The sequence below is a fragment of the Malaclemys terrapin genome, chromosome 9 (assembly GCF_027887155.1).
Source record: "Malaclemys terrapin pileata isolate rMalTer1 chromosome 9, rMalTer1.hap1, whole genome shotgun sequence".
In the NCBI taxonomy this organism is placed as follows: Eukaryota; Metazoa; Chordata; order Testudines; family Emydidae; genus Malaclemys; species Malaclemys terrapin.
Window position 1 is genome coordinate 71337576 of NC_071513.1, and position 13835 is coordinate 71351410.

The window sequence follows — 13835 nt, forward strand, 5'->3', positions numbered from 1 at the left end:
GAAAATGATAAACCCACCAAATTTTAATTTTATTACCAGTCTGTGAGCATTATCACCTGTTTCAGGGGGTGGTTAAAAACATGAGAGACACAACAAAACGCTCCCTAATCCAATGATGCTATAGTTTAGGAAAAGTTCCCTGAGCTGGAAAGGAGGAGTCAGAGAATTTAAATCTCCACTCTTAGTGATGTTTAAATTCCTGTACAATTTACAACCCTTACTATTGACGGCTGCCATGAACCCAGTCTAGGAGACAGGGAAGAGCTACTGAACAGTCTCCCACCCTCCTACAATTTTTAACTAAATTGGCAGAGAGCTCGTGCAAAGTCATTGCAGGCATAGAGTCAAGCTTTCTAACATGAGCAACCCAAATCTTTTCTAATTCCACTATACTGCATTTCATTGTGTCTAAACTACTGTACTATTTCTAACCACTGTATTACTCCCACTCCTCTCCCTGAGTATAGGATAGAATCTAGTTTCCTGATTACCAATATTCTACTGCTGAATAATAAAAATAATTGTGTTATCCACTCTGAATGTGTGTCAAGTCCTTCTCCAGTGCTGATCTGGAAAGGGACTAGCAATTACTCCTGTAGCTCAAATAGTAAGGGTCTAATTTAGCACTCTTGAAGGGGGTTTCAAACCTTGCTGCTGATCTGTGTGGGGGAATGGTATGGTTGCATGTGGTTCACACCATGAAAAGACCACTTTAAAAATATAATATGTAAATCATAATGTGAATCATCACAATCACCAACTTCATCAAACTTGTATTCTAATGCAAAATCTTAGCAGTGACTCCAGAAGTGTTAAGGCAGAATAACTTCCTGAATCCATGGTATGTGTGAAAATCATATGTGCTAATCTATTGATATAATTGATATAAAAGCATATGAGATCACTGTTAAGGTTTTGCTTTAAAGTGCACATTTGAAATTGGGATACGGATTGTTTTTGGGTATCGTGGAGATGGACTTGAAAGTCTTATGGGGCACTAAAACGTTATCTGTGGGATATGCAATATGAAGATGGAAAAGAATGCACAGATTTCCCCCCTTAAGTTCTTTCTTCCATGCTTTTAAGGTGGTGGATGGATGGGATGTCTCCTAGCACAATTTTACTGTCAGTGAATGTAGTTATTGTGTGCTAATTAAATTGTAAAACTACTATACCACTTCTTTGACATTATTGCAAAAACTTTCCTACTTCTTTCGTATGCATCGCAAGTCAATGTCTAGATTGTTCGGCCATCTAACTGTTGCATCCTTGAGGGTAGCAATGTATTGCGGTTCACCCTTCTGTCTTCTAATGGTGCGCTCCTCTACCACATTTTTGACCATCTGCATTGCTGCTTGGTAGTCACATTGTGGAGACTAGACTAGGCCACCACATTTCTGTGTTGTGGCAGCCATTCTGGCTGTTCCAGGCCACAGATTGTTAAGCCTAGTCTAGGATCTGCATCCCAGATCGCAAACCGTTGGATCTATATAAGGCCTTCTGAAATTAGTCAGTATGCCTGTCTCACAGCTGTCGGCTCTGATAAACCATTGTTCAGCTGAGCTTTGGCAGCGTTAGACATGAGTGATGAACGGCTATTGCAAAAGGATGTTGTGAAATCAGTTGTAGTCACTGCAGGTGTAGGTGTTTTCTCCTAGAGGCAGGCAGATCTTCTTGTGGCAGTATACATTGCTTATTTGCACATATTGGAATTATTTTCAGCCTTGTGTGCAGCACATTGCTTTCATCTGTCATAGCCCTCCATACTGTTTTAGGGTGATGTTATCTTGTCTTAACTTTTAGGGAGCTATATGAGCCAACACACGTGAAGTTAATGTTAATGTGTGGCTAAGGCAACCACTAATGATATGGGTGGTTGTGTTCTGCTCTGAATAAACAAGACTCGTTTTGACTCTACTTCTGCCCCAGACTGATGCAAAATATTTTGCTGGTGTGAGTATCAGCACCAGGACTGAGCTTTGAGGAATGTTGACCTCTACTTCCCAGGAGGTTCCTGGGTTTAGGCAGTATGGGACGTGATCATTTTCTTTGTGTCCCAGATGAGATTGGTGTGTTAGACTGTGGTCCAGATTGACTCCTAAATAAGTGGCAACTGGCTGGAAATAGGGTGGACTATCCTCAACATAGGCGGTAAGGAGTTGATTGGCCAGGTGATTGTTCAGATGGAAGGTTGTGGCTATCATCTTAGACTCACTTAATCTAAGACTCCACTGACAAAGGTAAACAGCCAGAGAATTAATGTCCTGGGCGAGTCACCCATCTATATGCTGTAGATAATTACCAACATCCGCAAGACAGATGTCATCTGTGTACATGTACTTATTGGCTTTAGTTGTTGGTAGGTTGTAAGTATATATGTTGAAAAGGAGAGGAGCCAGAACAGATACTTCTGGGAGTCTGCTATGGAGATGCCTAAGCTGGCTGATTTTGTCTCCAGCTTGCGAGATGAAACTGCAGTTCATTATTTCCACGATAAACCAGACCAAGGCTAAGAGGGAATAATCAGCAACATAACTCTCATTTGTGTCACATATAAGCTTATGGAGAGCCTGATTCTGATGCACATCAGCGAGGTTATTGAACCACGAGTGCCCTTTTTCAGGCTGTATTCAGACAACCCGAGTTCAAATTATTCGCCTAACACAAGACATTGAAGATGGCTTCAAGAAGGGCAAGAAAGTTGATGCTATTCTTGTGGATCTGTCAGCTGTATATGATAACATGGACTCAAATTAGGTCTGATATAGATGAAAAAGGGACCGTATGCCACAGCATCACCTGAGAATCGAGGAGTGATGGATCCAGAAATAACACTCAGATTGCAGACTATTGGGAAGGATGAACAACACACTTTGAGAGGCAGAAGGGGAGTGCAGTTTTTATCAGTATTACTTTTTTGTCTTATTCAAATTGACACCTATCCTGCTTGCTCACCTCCACTCTTCCATTTCATTCTGTTACTAGAAAACTGCAGACACTGGGTTTGATTTAAAAAAAAGGAGATGAAGGCCTTACATAAGGATCCTTGGAGTGGAAGGATCCTTGAAAGATTTGCCTTTTTGAAATTTGCAGAGAGCAATGAGCACACTTACAGAAGAATTATCCTATCCTCTTCAAAAACAGTTATGGTCAATGATAGCCAAGATTATTTATCTACAAAGCCACATGAGCCCTTAACCTGAGCTTATTACCAGGAGAAGATAATAAGAGATAATGTTACTCCCTCTGAAATAAACCCCAACTTTTGCCAGACTGGTAGAGGAAAAATGTACGGGTTCGGGGCTGGGTGCTCTACTCAGTTTCACACTGCTTCGCAATTAAGTAACAGAGTCTGAGAAAGATGAAGGAAGGAAGATGGATGACCCCAAAAATACTTGGAGGGTGAGAGGGGAGGAATGAGGAAGAGAGTGGGAACCTCGGTTTTCAGCAGCCAGGAAGTTTTTGAGGGCAGTGTGATGGGATTCACCACTGACTCCTTGTGGCCGGGAGTGACTGCTCCCTCCCTGTTGGGTGTCTCCTGCCGATGGCTGTTCTGCCTCTGCAGCGTCCTGCCTTTTCCTGTTACTGGGCCCTTTGGCCAGGTCACTTTCAAGTCTCTCCCCTTCTGGGGCAGCCCATGAACAAAAAGCAAGGGGAATTAATGCAAATAAACTGAGGTAATAAGAAACAGAGGGGAATAATTCCCTCTCAGGATGCATCAGAATCTGGTCCTTCCTTCGTTCAGGGAGGGGCCTTCAGGCAATGGTTGTCTAGGAAGCTCTTGCCTTTAGTCTGCCCTTTCCTCAGGAGCTCAGGGCTGAAGATCTGTTCTCGTCCCTGGTCTGCCAACAAGAGCGCTCCTCTGCTCCCCTTTTAAGTTCCTCCTCCAGCCTGTGCATGCAGGAGTGGCAGGGCGGAGCTGCCTGAGCCCAGAGCAGATCCTTAACCCTCTTGTTGTACAAATCCCATACTGGACACCCCATCATAGCACATGTAGACTCTTTCCAACCTCTGCCCCTTTCAGGATGGTGTAGCTGGAGAAATGCTCCCCCTTTCACTAGCTACTTGGGGGAGAGAGACAAAGAAAGTGGAACTCTGCATCTTTTTGAGGATGGAATCTGGGATCACATGGGCATATCACATGTCCTTACATGCTTTGACTCCCAGAGGTAGCCATTACCCATATTCTGGTTGAGGCATCCATAGGAGGAAGGCTTACTGGGAGGGATGTTTCTTCTATGGCCCATTGTTAGAGTGGAGTGTCCTTAATGGCCATCAAGCTTGAATAGTTCATTCATAATGGGCTGGCTTGACTGGATGTTAACTACCTTGTGGGTGTTACCCCAGGAACAAACACATTTGAGATACAGAGACATAGCCAATATTTATAACTTCAGATACAGTGATGATACATGGATTTAAACAGGATAATCGTATTTAGCAAATCATAACTTTTCCATGGATACCTTACATGATAGCCTTTGTACAAGAGTTGTTGCAATTGTAGAACAGTGGGAATATCAATGATATAAATGGTCAAATTTCAATCATACAGCATCACAAGGTGTCTGGTAAATTTTTCCAGATTTGTAAGATGGCATATACCACAAAATGTAATACATTTCTCATATTTAATGTGGTGCATGGCTGATGCTGAAAAGGAAGATTTTTCTAGCTCAGGTCACCATTAACGTATGTTCAAAGTTTTCCATTCATATCTGCCTGTTATTAATCAACACAGTTGAATTAAAATGGATTTAAGACAGTTCTGCCCACTCTCAGTAATACCATACTCTCACTGGGCACCTCTAACGTGCACAAAGGGAAAGACATGAGAACTATCCCAGTTTTGAGGAGCAGGTGCATGCTAGCAGATTATTATTTAGGTACAGAGACTTCAGTCAGCTTCTTAAACACACAACCAAATGTCAGAGATTTATAGTGAAGTCTTCAGTGTATTATTTGTTGAAAAATAAGGGTATTTTATGATGGGTCAATCCTGTAGTGTGGTAAGACTTAATAGAATTGCAAAAAAAACAAGAGACACACAAACAAACAAAAAAACCTTGGTGGTTTCACTTCTTAGAGAACCATATGAACATTTTCTTTGGTTTCATTCTATGTGGTTTCAAAGACAGCTAAAATCTGTAAACAAAACCCAGTCAGAACTGCCAATGTAGTATTACTTTTTTAGTTTGGCAACACACACAACTGAGAATTCCAGTTTTTCATGTAAAGCCATAAACCATTCCAGGTTTGCTCAAAACTGGGCTTAATTTTGCAAATATCGAAGAAGAATTTGTCAAACCTGATTTGAATTTTGAGTTTTTCATGAAACCAGGAGAGTTTTGTGTAGTTTCAGGTATCATTGTCAGCATTTTGTACAGCTGTAAATTAAAAGATTTATGTCATGAGATTTTGGTATTTTGCTATATTACTGTGTAGTCTGATTAAAAGCTTTGTATTTTTGCTCACTAGTTGAGTTTTGGGAGCCACATTGTTAATATCACTTGTATTTAAATACTGCTTTATTGATGAGAGCTGTCTTACAACTTTGCCATGTTAATAGTGGTTATGGTTATTGACTTATGACTTGAGTTGCTGATGCTAAGGTCTGGTCTATACTACCCGCCTGAATCGGCGGGTAGAAATCGACCTCTCGGGGATCGATTTATCACGTCCCGTCGGGACGCGACAATCGATCCCCAAATCGGCGCTCTAACTCCACCAGTGGAGGTGGTAGTAAGCGCCGCCGACAAAAAGCGGCAGAAGTCGATTTTGCCGCCGTCCTCACAACGGGGTAAGTCAGCTGCAATATGTCGAATTCAGCTACGCTATTCACGTAGCTGAATTTGCGTATCTTAAATCGACTCCCCGCTGTAGTGTAGATGTACCCTAAGAAACTTTCAGTCTCCTTCACGTTTTAGTTTATAGCTTCATCTTTGAGAGCTGCTAAATCAATGAGCCAACTTATTCTTGCATGGCAAACATTTCTGTTACTTTCAGTACATTTTCCCCACCTTTCTCTTGCCTGCAGTACTATTAATATGTGTCTTCACAGTAATGTCATGCCAATGAAAGCTGTAACAGCAATATAAATTGACTCAGGAGATACATGGATAGAGTATCTCCTTTTCTTTTCTTGAATTGGTTGTGGGCACATTTAAAAAAGTAACCTATTGTAATTGATCCTGCAACTGGGAATTTCAGGAGTGCGATTGAGATATGCAGGTTAACTGTGGCGCAGTTCAAGCAACACAGTTTATTGGTGAGAAGCTAATCTTTTGTCTGACTTCTCATTAGAGGGGAAATAGTTGTCTGTGCTGCTATTCACCCCAGCACCTTCTCTAAAAATTATTCTAAAAAGTAGCACGCCCCTTTTTATTTTAGTGACATTAGTGTCACTGTTCCTGCATATAGTAAATCATTAGGGCCATGTAGTTTTCTAAATCTAGAAATGTACTGAGATAATATTATCATCATGTTGCTTGGTACTAATGGATTAAACCTTTATAATATAAATATTTTCTTCCTACTTGTTCATTTTAACAATCTAAATGCGACAGTTTATGATAGTTGGAGCTTTCTAACATTCTGCTGAAGTATTTAGTTGTTTACCATTTTACACTGCTTCATATTTATTTATTTATTATTAATAATTTATTGGTAATGCATCAGCTCTTACTGGGGACTCCCAGTCATTCCTGAAGCCTCTGTGTGCCATCACAAAACAAATAAGTAGTATGATACACTTTGTGCCCTGAATTACTTATAATCTAGTAAAACAAACCTTGTCAGTGGGGGTAGGGGAAGGGATAAAACACACATCACGTCTTTGTCTATATGCATTTTATGTCGATACGTCTCCCCACAACTACTACTACTACCAAGTTGTGTGCTTTATTTTCAGTGTTATACCTAGCCTAACAGCATTTTTTAAACAAACTGTTGCCTTCCTCAACTATTGTACATATGCCTATTGATAAAATTACACAGGTTAAGATTTTCAGAACTAACAATTTTGTACCTGAATATTTGGGTGTTCAACTTGGCACCTAAAAGGGTGTTTCAGGAGGCATATTCAGCCCTTTCTAGAAAACTAAGGCACCTGGAATCTTTGGTCAAGTTTGAAAATCATAACAAAAATTATCTTTCTGTGCCAAAACTCTTAAATAAAACCCCACCCAACATCCTTCAGGTATGTAAAGCCAGAAGTGCCTCTGGTCTCATGTGGGCTCTATGTGTTATATAGGTTGTCATGAGTGAATTTCAAATGGTTTTGTGCAAATTGGTTGTCATGAAAATCTGCAGGACTAATTCAGACCTGATCCTACAAGCTGTTCCTGGGTGAACTCCTTTGCCCACTTCTGTGCCCTGTCCTCTTGACTTTGGTGGGGTTGTGCACTGACTTATTATATGGGTCCTCACTCTCAGATTTGAGCTTTCAGGTTTGAGGCTTCTGGTACTTGCCTGAAATATATCAATGTTTCTTAGAAAGGTTGGTGTAATCACTGCTGAAATTTTCTGACTGAAATGAAGGAACAGGGAATCATTGGATTGTTTTTAAATAAAAAAAAATTACTCTTTAGAGCAGCAGTTTGCAAACTTTTTGAGCTGACCCTCCTTCTCCCCCCTCTTTGAGTTACGATTTTTGGTAGCGCCCCCACAACCCAGACAAAAATAGAGACATGTAAAAGTATGCTTGATAGCCTACTCATAAATCTAACAGAGACCGTAATGACTTTAAATTGCCCACACTTGTAAGTGTCAAATCCACAGATACTTACCAATGGCACAGCCAAGGCTTCCTCAGCAGCAGGCTGCTTCTACCTTGCAGCCAGGCTGCACCGCTAGGGCGGGGTCAATACCTACCCCTCTGCCCCTCCCGCCTGGGTTTTCAGGTTGGGGGAAGGCACATGCGATGGACTCTGTAGGGGGAGGCAGCGCTGGGCACGGAGGCTGCTGGAAGTAGAAATCAGCACACCCACGGCAGATATTGACACTGACCCACAGACTAGGTGGCATGCTGAGGCGAGTCAAGGGATGAAGGTGGCACTCTCTCCCTGCACCAGCCTCTCCCTGCATCATCATGTGGGGCTGGCCCGAGCCGCTTGCCGCTGCTGCTCGGGCCCCTGAATGTTGCTCCACGCTCCCCTTTGGGGGGGGGGGCACACCCCACAGTTTGAAAAACTCTGTTTTAGAGAGATACAGTACGCTGCATGGAATGTCTAGTTTCTTTGGTGCCTTCCGACCTGCTAACATTCAGTTACACAAGGAAATTAATTTCATAAGAGTCTGGAGAAGTGATGTTAACCAGTGAGAGCCAGTTTCCTGGCTTCTGTTCTTTGCCAGACTTGGCTGGTAAAGATTTACCAGGTAATTCAAAATTCCAGATTTATTACAAAATAACCTGAAAGGGGAAAGCTTGTTAATAATAATAATTAATAATAATAAAACTCAATAGTGTTTTTCTGTGCAGTGCTGCTCTAAATCAGTAGTTGATTCCTCCTTGTGTGATGATTTAATGTGGTCTGATTTGCATTCAAATAGTTTGAATTCTTAAATTAGCTATAGGGCCTACTTGCTAAGCATGTTTTAATTTAGTAATGAAGAACATAAATCGGCTTGTGTATTTGGCTGTACGTGCCATTGATTTAGTTGAACTAGCACTTATTGTTTTGAGAAATTCATCACTTTATCTAAAGAAAGTGGTAGCTTACAGTATGTCAGTTTCCTAAAGCTGTTGCTTTTTTTTTTTTTTTTTTTAAGAACACACTTTAATCTAATGTGGCCTCTCAGTAGACAAATGGTAAGAAATACATGAAAACAAATAAGAAGCTGTTTCTCCAAAAGACTGTAATTATGGTGGTTTGAGCTAAAAGTTCTGGACTAAATGGTTGGCTGATGTGCTGTCCTATAATTTATATCTGTATAACGCCAATCACTTTTTTTTTTAACTACAGAACACTGTTAAAAAGAGATGGTGGCAACCCAGTGACCTAAATATTTTTGTTCTGTTAACATTCGATATTTCAGATGATTAAAGCTACAAATGTTAGAAAGATTGAAACAATGTAAGATAAATCATGCGATGTTGGTGATAAGTGTGACAAAGTTCCTCCTCTATCTTGGTGGGGCCTGCGCTTATTGGCGGATTTTCTTGCCTCGGAGATTCACCATGTGGGTTGGGGAACAGCCCAGAGACCTTCCCCTCTGGAAGAACCCACAGTCCAGGTCAAATGGGAGGTTTGGGGGGGAACCCGGGCCTTCCCTCTACCCCGGGTTCCAACCCAGGGCCCTGTGGACTGCAGCTGAATATAGTCCCTCCTTTAGGGTTACTATATTTAAAAAATAAAAAAAGAGGACACTCCACTGGGCCTTGGCCCCGCCCCATCTCCGCCCATTCCCCGCCCCATCTCCGCCCATTCCCCGCCCTAACTTCCCCTCCTTCCTCCCAGCCACACGAAAACGGCTGCCCAAGCGCTACCGGCTTCACTGTTTGCCGGGCAGCCTCCAGACCCTGCGCCCCCGGCCGGCGCTTCCCTAGCGCAGCTGGAGCCTGGGAGGGGAAGCGCCCAGCTGGGGGCGCAGAGTCTGGAGGCTGCCCAGCAAACCGTGAAGCCGGTAGCGCTCGGGTTTCGGGCAGCCCCCATGCCCCCGGACCCTGCGCCCCTGGCCGGGCACTTCCCCTCCCGCGGCTGCTCTGCTCCGCCCCTGACTCTTCGGCTCTGTTTAAGAGCCAAGCTGCCCGAGAGCTACCGGCTTCGGGCAGCCCCCATGCCTCCAGACCCCAGCTGCCGGCCGGGCAGTTCCCCTCCCGGGCTCCAGCTGCTCTGCTCCGGCGGCGCAGGGTCCGGAGGCATGGAGGCTGCCCGAAGCCGGTAGCGCTTGGGCAGCTCGGCTCTTAAACAGAGCCGAAGAGTCAGGGGAGGAGCAGAGCAGCCGCGGGAGGGGAAGTACCCGGCTGGTATTTTCCCGGACATGTTTGGCTTTTTGGCAATTCCCTCCAGACGGAGGTTTGATTATCAAAAAGCCGGACATGTCCAGGAAAAACCGGACGTATGGTAACCCTACCCTCCTGTAACAGCTGCATGACAGCTACAACTCCCTGGGCTACTTCCCCATGGCCTCCTCCAAACACCTTCCTTATTCTCGCCACAGGACCTTCCTCCTGGTGTCTGATAACGCTCGTGCTCCTCACTCCTTTAGCAGCACACCCTCTGACTCTCAGCTCCTTGCGCCTCTTGCTCCCAGCTCCTCACACTCGCACCACAAACTGAAGTGAGCTCCTTTTAAAACCCAGGTGCCCTGATTAGCCTGCCTTAATTGATTCTAGCAGCTTCTTCTTAATTGGCTCCAGGTGACTTAATTAGTCTGCCTGCCTTAACTGGTTCTAGCAGGTTCCTGATTACTCTAGTGCAACCCCTGCTGTGGTCACTCAGGGAACAGAAAACTACTCATCCAGTGACCAGTATATTTGCCCTCTACCAGACTCCTGTCCCCCACTGGTCTGGGTCTGTCACAGAAGTTATTTCTAATTAAAAAATGAAGATCCCAGTACTGTATTAGTATACCATTAGAATAAAATTGTGGGAAAAATTAAAAGTTTTTCATATGCAAACAAATCATTTGGATTTCATTTGCTTTCCTGTAATGTTCTTGATCGTTTTTGTTACCTGCACACTCTAGGGGCATCCACCTTTACCCAGTTCCTAGGGCTCAGTGCATAACCTCACACTCTAGGGCAACCACCTTTACCCTGTTCCTAAGGCTATGTCTACACTTGTCATTTAAAGCGCAATATGTCCCTTTAAAATCATAGGAGCGTCTACACTTGTTAATGACTTTTTGCAGTGAAACTCAGAAGTTTCACCGCAAAAAGAAAACTACCTTCACAAGAGGCATACAGCTCTTACCGCTGTTCTTATTGCGCTGTTGTGAAAGTGAAGACAGGTTCTACCAGTGTAAACACTTTTTGGCCTCTGAAGGATATTCCACAGTTCCAAAAGTGTCACTCTGGCCAGCATTTCTGCTGCTCTGATGCTAGGTAAACGGACGTCCGCCCCTCCCCCTGTAAGCCCTGGGAAGTTTGAAACTCCCTTTCCCATTGCTCGTAGATATGGCAGGGAAAGCAGCCAGACAGCAGGGGTTTTAAAAAAAAATGCCATGAAAGAAACAAGGAAGTAATGTGGCTGCTGGGACATGAAGCAGTGCAGCATGGGGCACTGAGCAGCGACCCAGAATGCCTTCCGCTCACCTTCCCCTTCCCACAAGACCTATCGAGAGAGCTGCACTGTGGGATAGCTGCCCTACAGCGCTGCTCTCCTCGGCGATGGAAGTGCTGCTAGTGTAAACACTCTCTGACGCCTGAGAAATTAAGTGAGTACACAAACCAGCGCTTTTCTTTCACCGGTTCCCTATCACCGGTGAAACTTGCAGTGCAAAACTCTGCAAGTGTAGACATACCCTAAGGCTCAAGGCGTAACCCTTACGCTCTGCAGGTTTGCAGGGTCTTTCACCAGTGAAAGATCCTTACACAGTGAAATCCCTAACCTATGTTTATTAACAATCATCAAAACAGAATGCACACACTAAGCATACAATGCTCACCACTCCCAATAAGGCAGACGAACTTTTCCTGCTGGACAGTCAGAATCAGGTCATCTGGGGACTCCAGTTTCTGTACGATATAGTTGACAGGATGTTGAGATCTGGCAGTTCTGATCTTGGGGCTGTGTCCTGGAGTTGATTCCAAAGAACTTCCTTTTGGACCTCGGTTGATATAGTGAAACTTGAGTCCTGCTTAGCTATACCTTAACCAATCATTTTACTAAAGTATTACAAAATAATTCTTTGATTATATCCTAATATATTTCAAAATAATCCTTTACCCAATTCTATCCCACCCAGGGCTTTGGAACGGAGCCCGGAGCTGGAGTGTGGAGCAGCTCCGGAGCAGTGGAGCTGCAGGTTTTTGCCTGGAGCTGGAGTGGAGCGAGAGCACAGCTCCAAAGCCCTGCCACCACCTTAGGTGACTTACATCTTGCAAAATTAGTTATGTAACAGACAGAAACTATACAGTTAAATAAGAGAGAAGTAGGGACCATAAAAGCAAAATAATAAAGAAGTAGAGATTTCATACTCTCACTGTTAAGTGATTCCTTGTAATTAAAAATCTTCAGACAGGATGATCTTACTATAAGTTATGAAAGGTTTTTCATGTGCAGGTATTACATTACGTCTTTAGGACGTGTGTTAAAATTACTTGGATGCCAAAAAATTTTAAGTCAAATTCCAGCCTGGAGGGAGTACTTATAGAGCTTTAAACTTGTAGAAAAGCAACTTACACATATATATATGCATCCGAAGAAGTGGGCTGTAGTCCACGAAAGCTTATGCTCTAATAAATTTGTTAGTCTCTAAGGTGCCACAAGTACTCCTGTTCTTTTTGCGGATACAGACTAACACGGCTGCTACTCTGAAACCAACTTACACTGGAAGTCCTGACCCAATTGCTGTAAATGCCAATGTAGTTGATCAATACATGCAGGTGAATGAATAGCAGATACATAGAATGAATTTAAGCAGCTGGTCGCAACTTTATTTAACACTGGGAGGGGTGCATGGCACCCCACTTCCTGCTCTCTCATACCAGGCATTTAACTGGGTCCAGAATCGTGTTCAGGACTCCCAACACAGAACCAGTAACATGGAGTCATCCCGCTTTGGCTCACCCCTATGACTCAGCTTGCTTCTGAATCCTTCCTACCTCCCCTACAAAAGGGTTGGGGGCTAGAGGTTCCCAAGGGAGGAGCTCAGTCTACAAAGACTTCAGGTCTCTGTTTTCACATAAGCAGAAGGACCACTAGCAAAATCCAGGGTTTCATTTATCTTTGGGAACTGGTCTGTCTTATCCTTCAATACGTTGGATACCAGCTGTAAGTTCTAACAAGCTAAAACAAGTTTTTCTTTTTCACACTTTGACTTTTTTTTAAATCTTAATGCTGTAACCTAACTATGCCTCCATGTGGGTGTAATAGCCAAAACTAGATCTTGTTAGTGGCAGAGTTGGTCACCTCAGATTTTTATAGCATTTGGAAAAATTCTTTGACAGAGATCTAGGTGAATAAATTGTAGAATGAACATTTTGGCATTGTGTGCCCTCTTTGTTCGCAGTCTTTACAGTGGCGCATTCTCCTTCATATATTAACTGGAAGTAGACCAGCACTGAATCAGGGCTTCATACCTTCACTTCAGGAAGAACTCTTCAGAACAATAGCTCTGAAAGCTGAAAATTGAAGACTGTTCTCAAGTTCCTTACTCTTTTTCCCCTAGTCTTCTTTTCTCAAGGCTAAACTTGCCTAGTTCTTTTAACCTTTCCTCATAGTTCAGGTTTTCTAAACCATTTATCATTTTAGTTGTTCCTCTGGACTCTTTTCTGTTTGTCCACAGCTTTCTTAAAGTATGTTGCCGAAAACTGGACACAGTACTCCAGCTGAAGCCTCCCCAGTGCTCAGTACGGTGCAACACCCAGAATAATAGCCTTTTTCACAACTGCATCACATCATTGGCTTATATGCAACTTCTGATCCACTTTAATAACCCCTAATAATCTTCAAACTGTGGGATGCACCCCCCTGGTGGGGTGTGGAGGAATGTTCGGAGGGGGTGCAGTGGGGCCTGAGCCAACCCCAGTAGGGGGCAGGGAGGAAGCACCACACAGCCCTGCTCTGCCCCCAGCTCTGCTCTGGCCCCACCCCCAGGCCCAGCTTGGCTCCCGGCCTTGGGCTCCAGCCACAGCCTCGCTCCCAGTCGCAGCTTCGGCTCCTGGCCCC

The 13835-nt window shown here is 43.6% G+C and overlaps 1 protein-coding gene across 9 annotated transcripts in view; it reads left to right on the forward strand.

The window, feature by feature from the left end:
- RHBDD1 (rhomboid domain containing 1) overlaps positions 1-13835 on the forward strand; it is a 100458-nt gene that overhangs the window by 16320 nt on the left and 70303 nt on the right. The window lies entirely within an intron of this gene.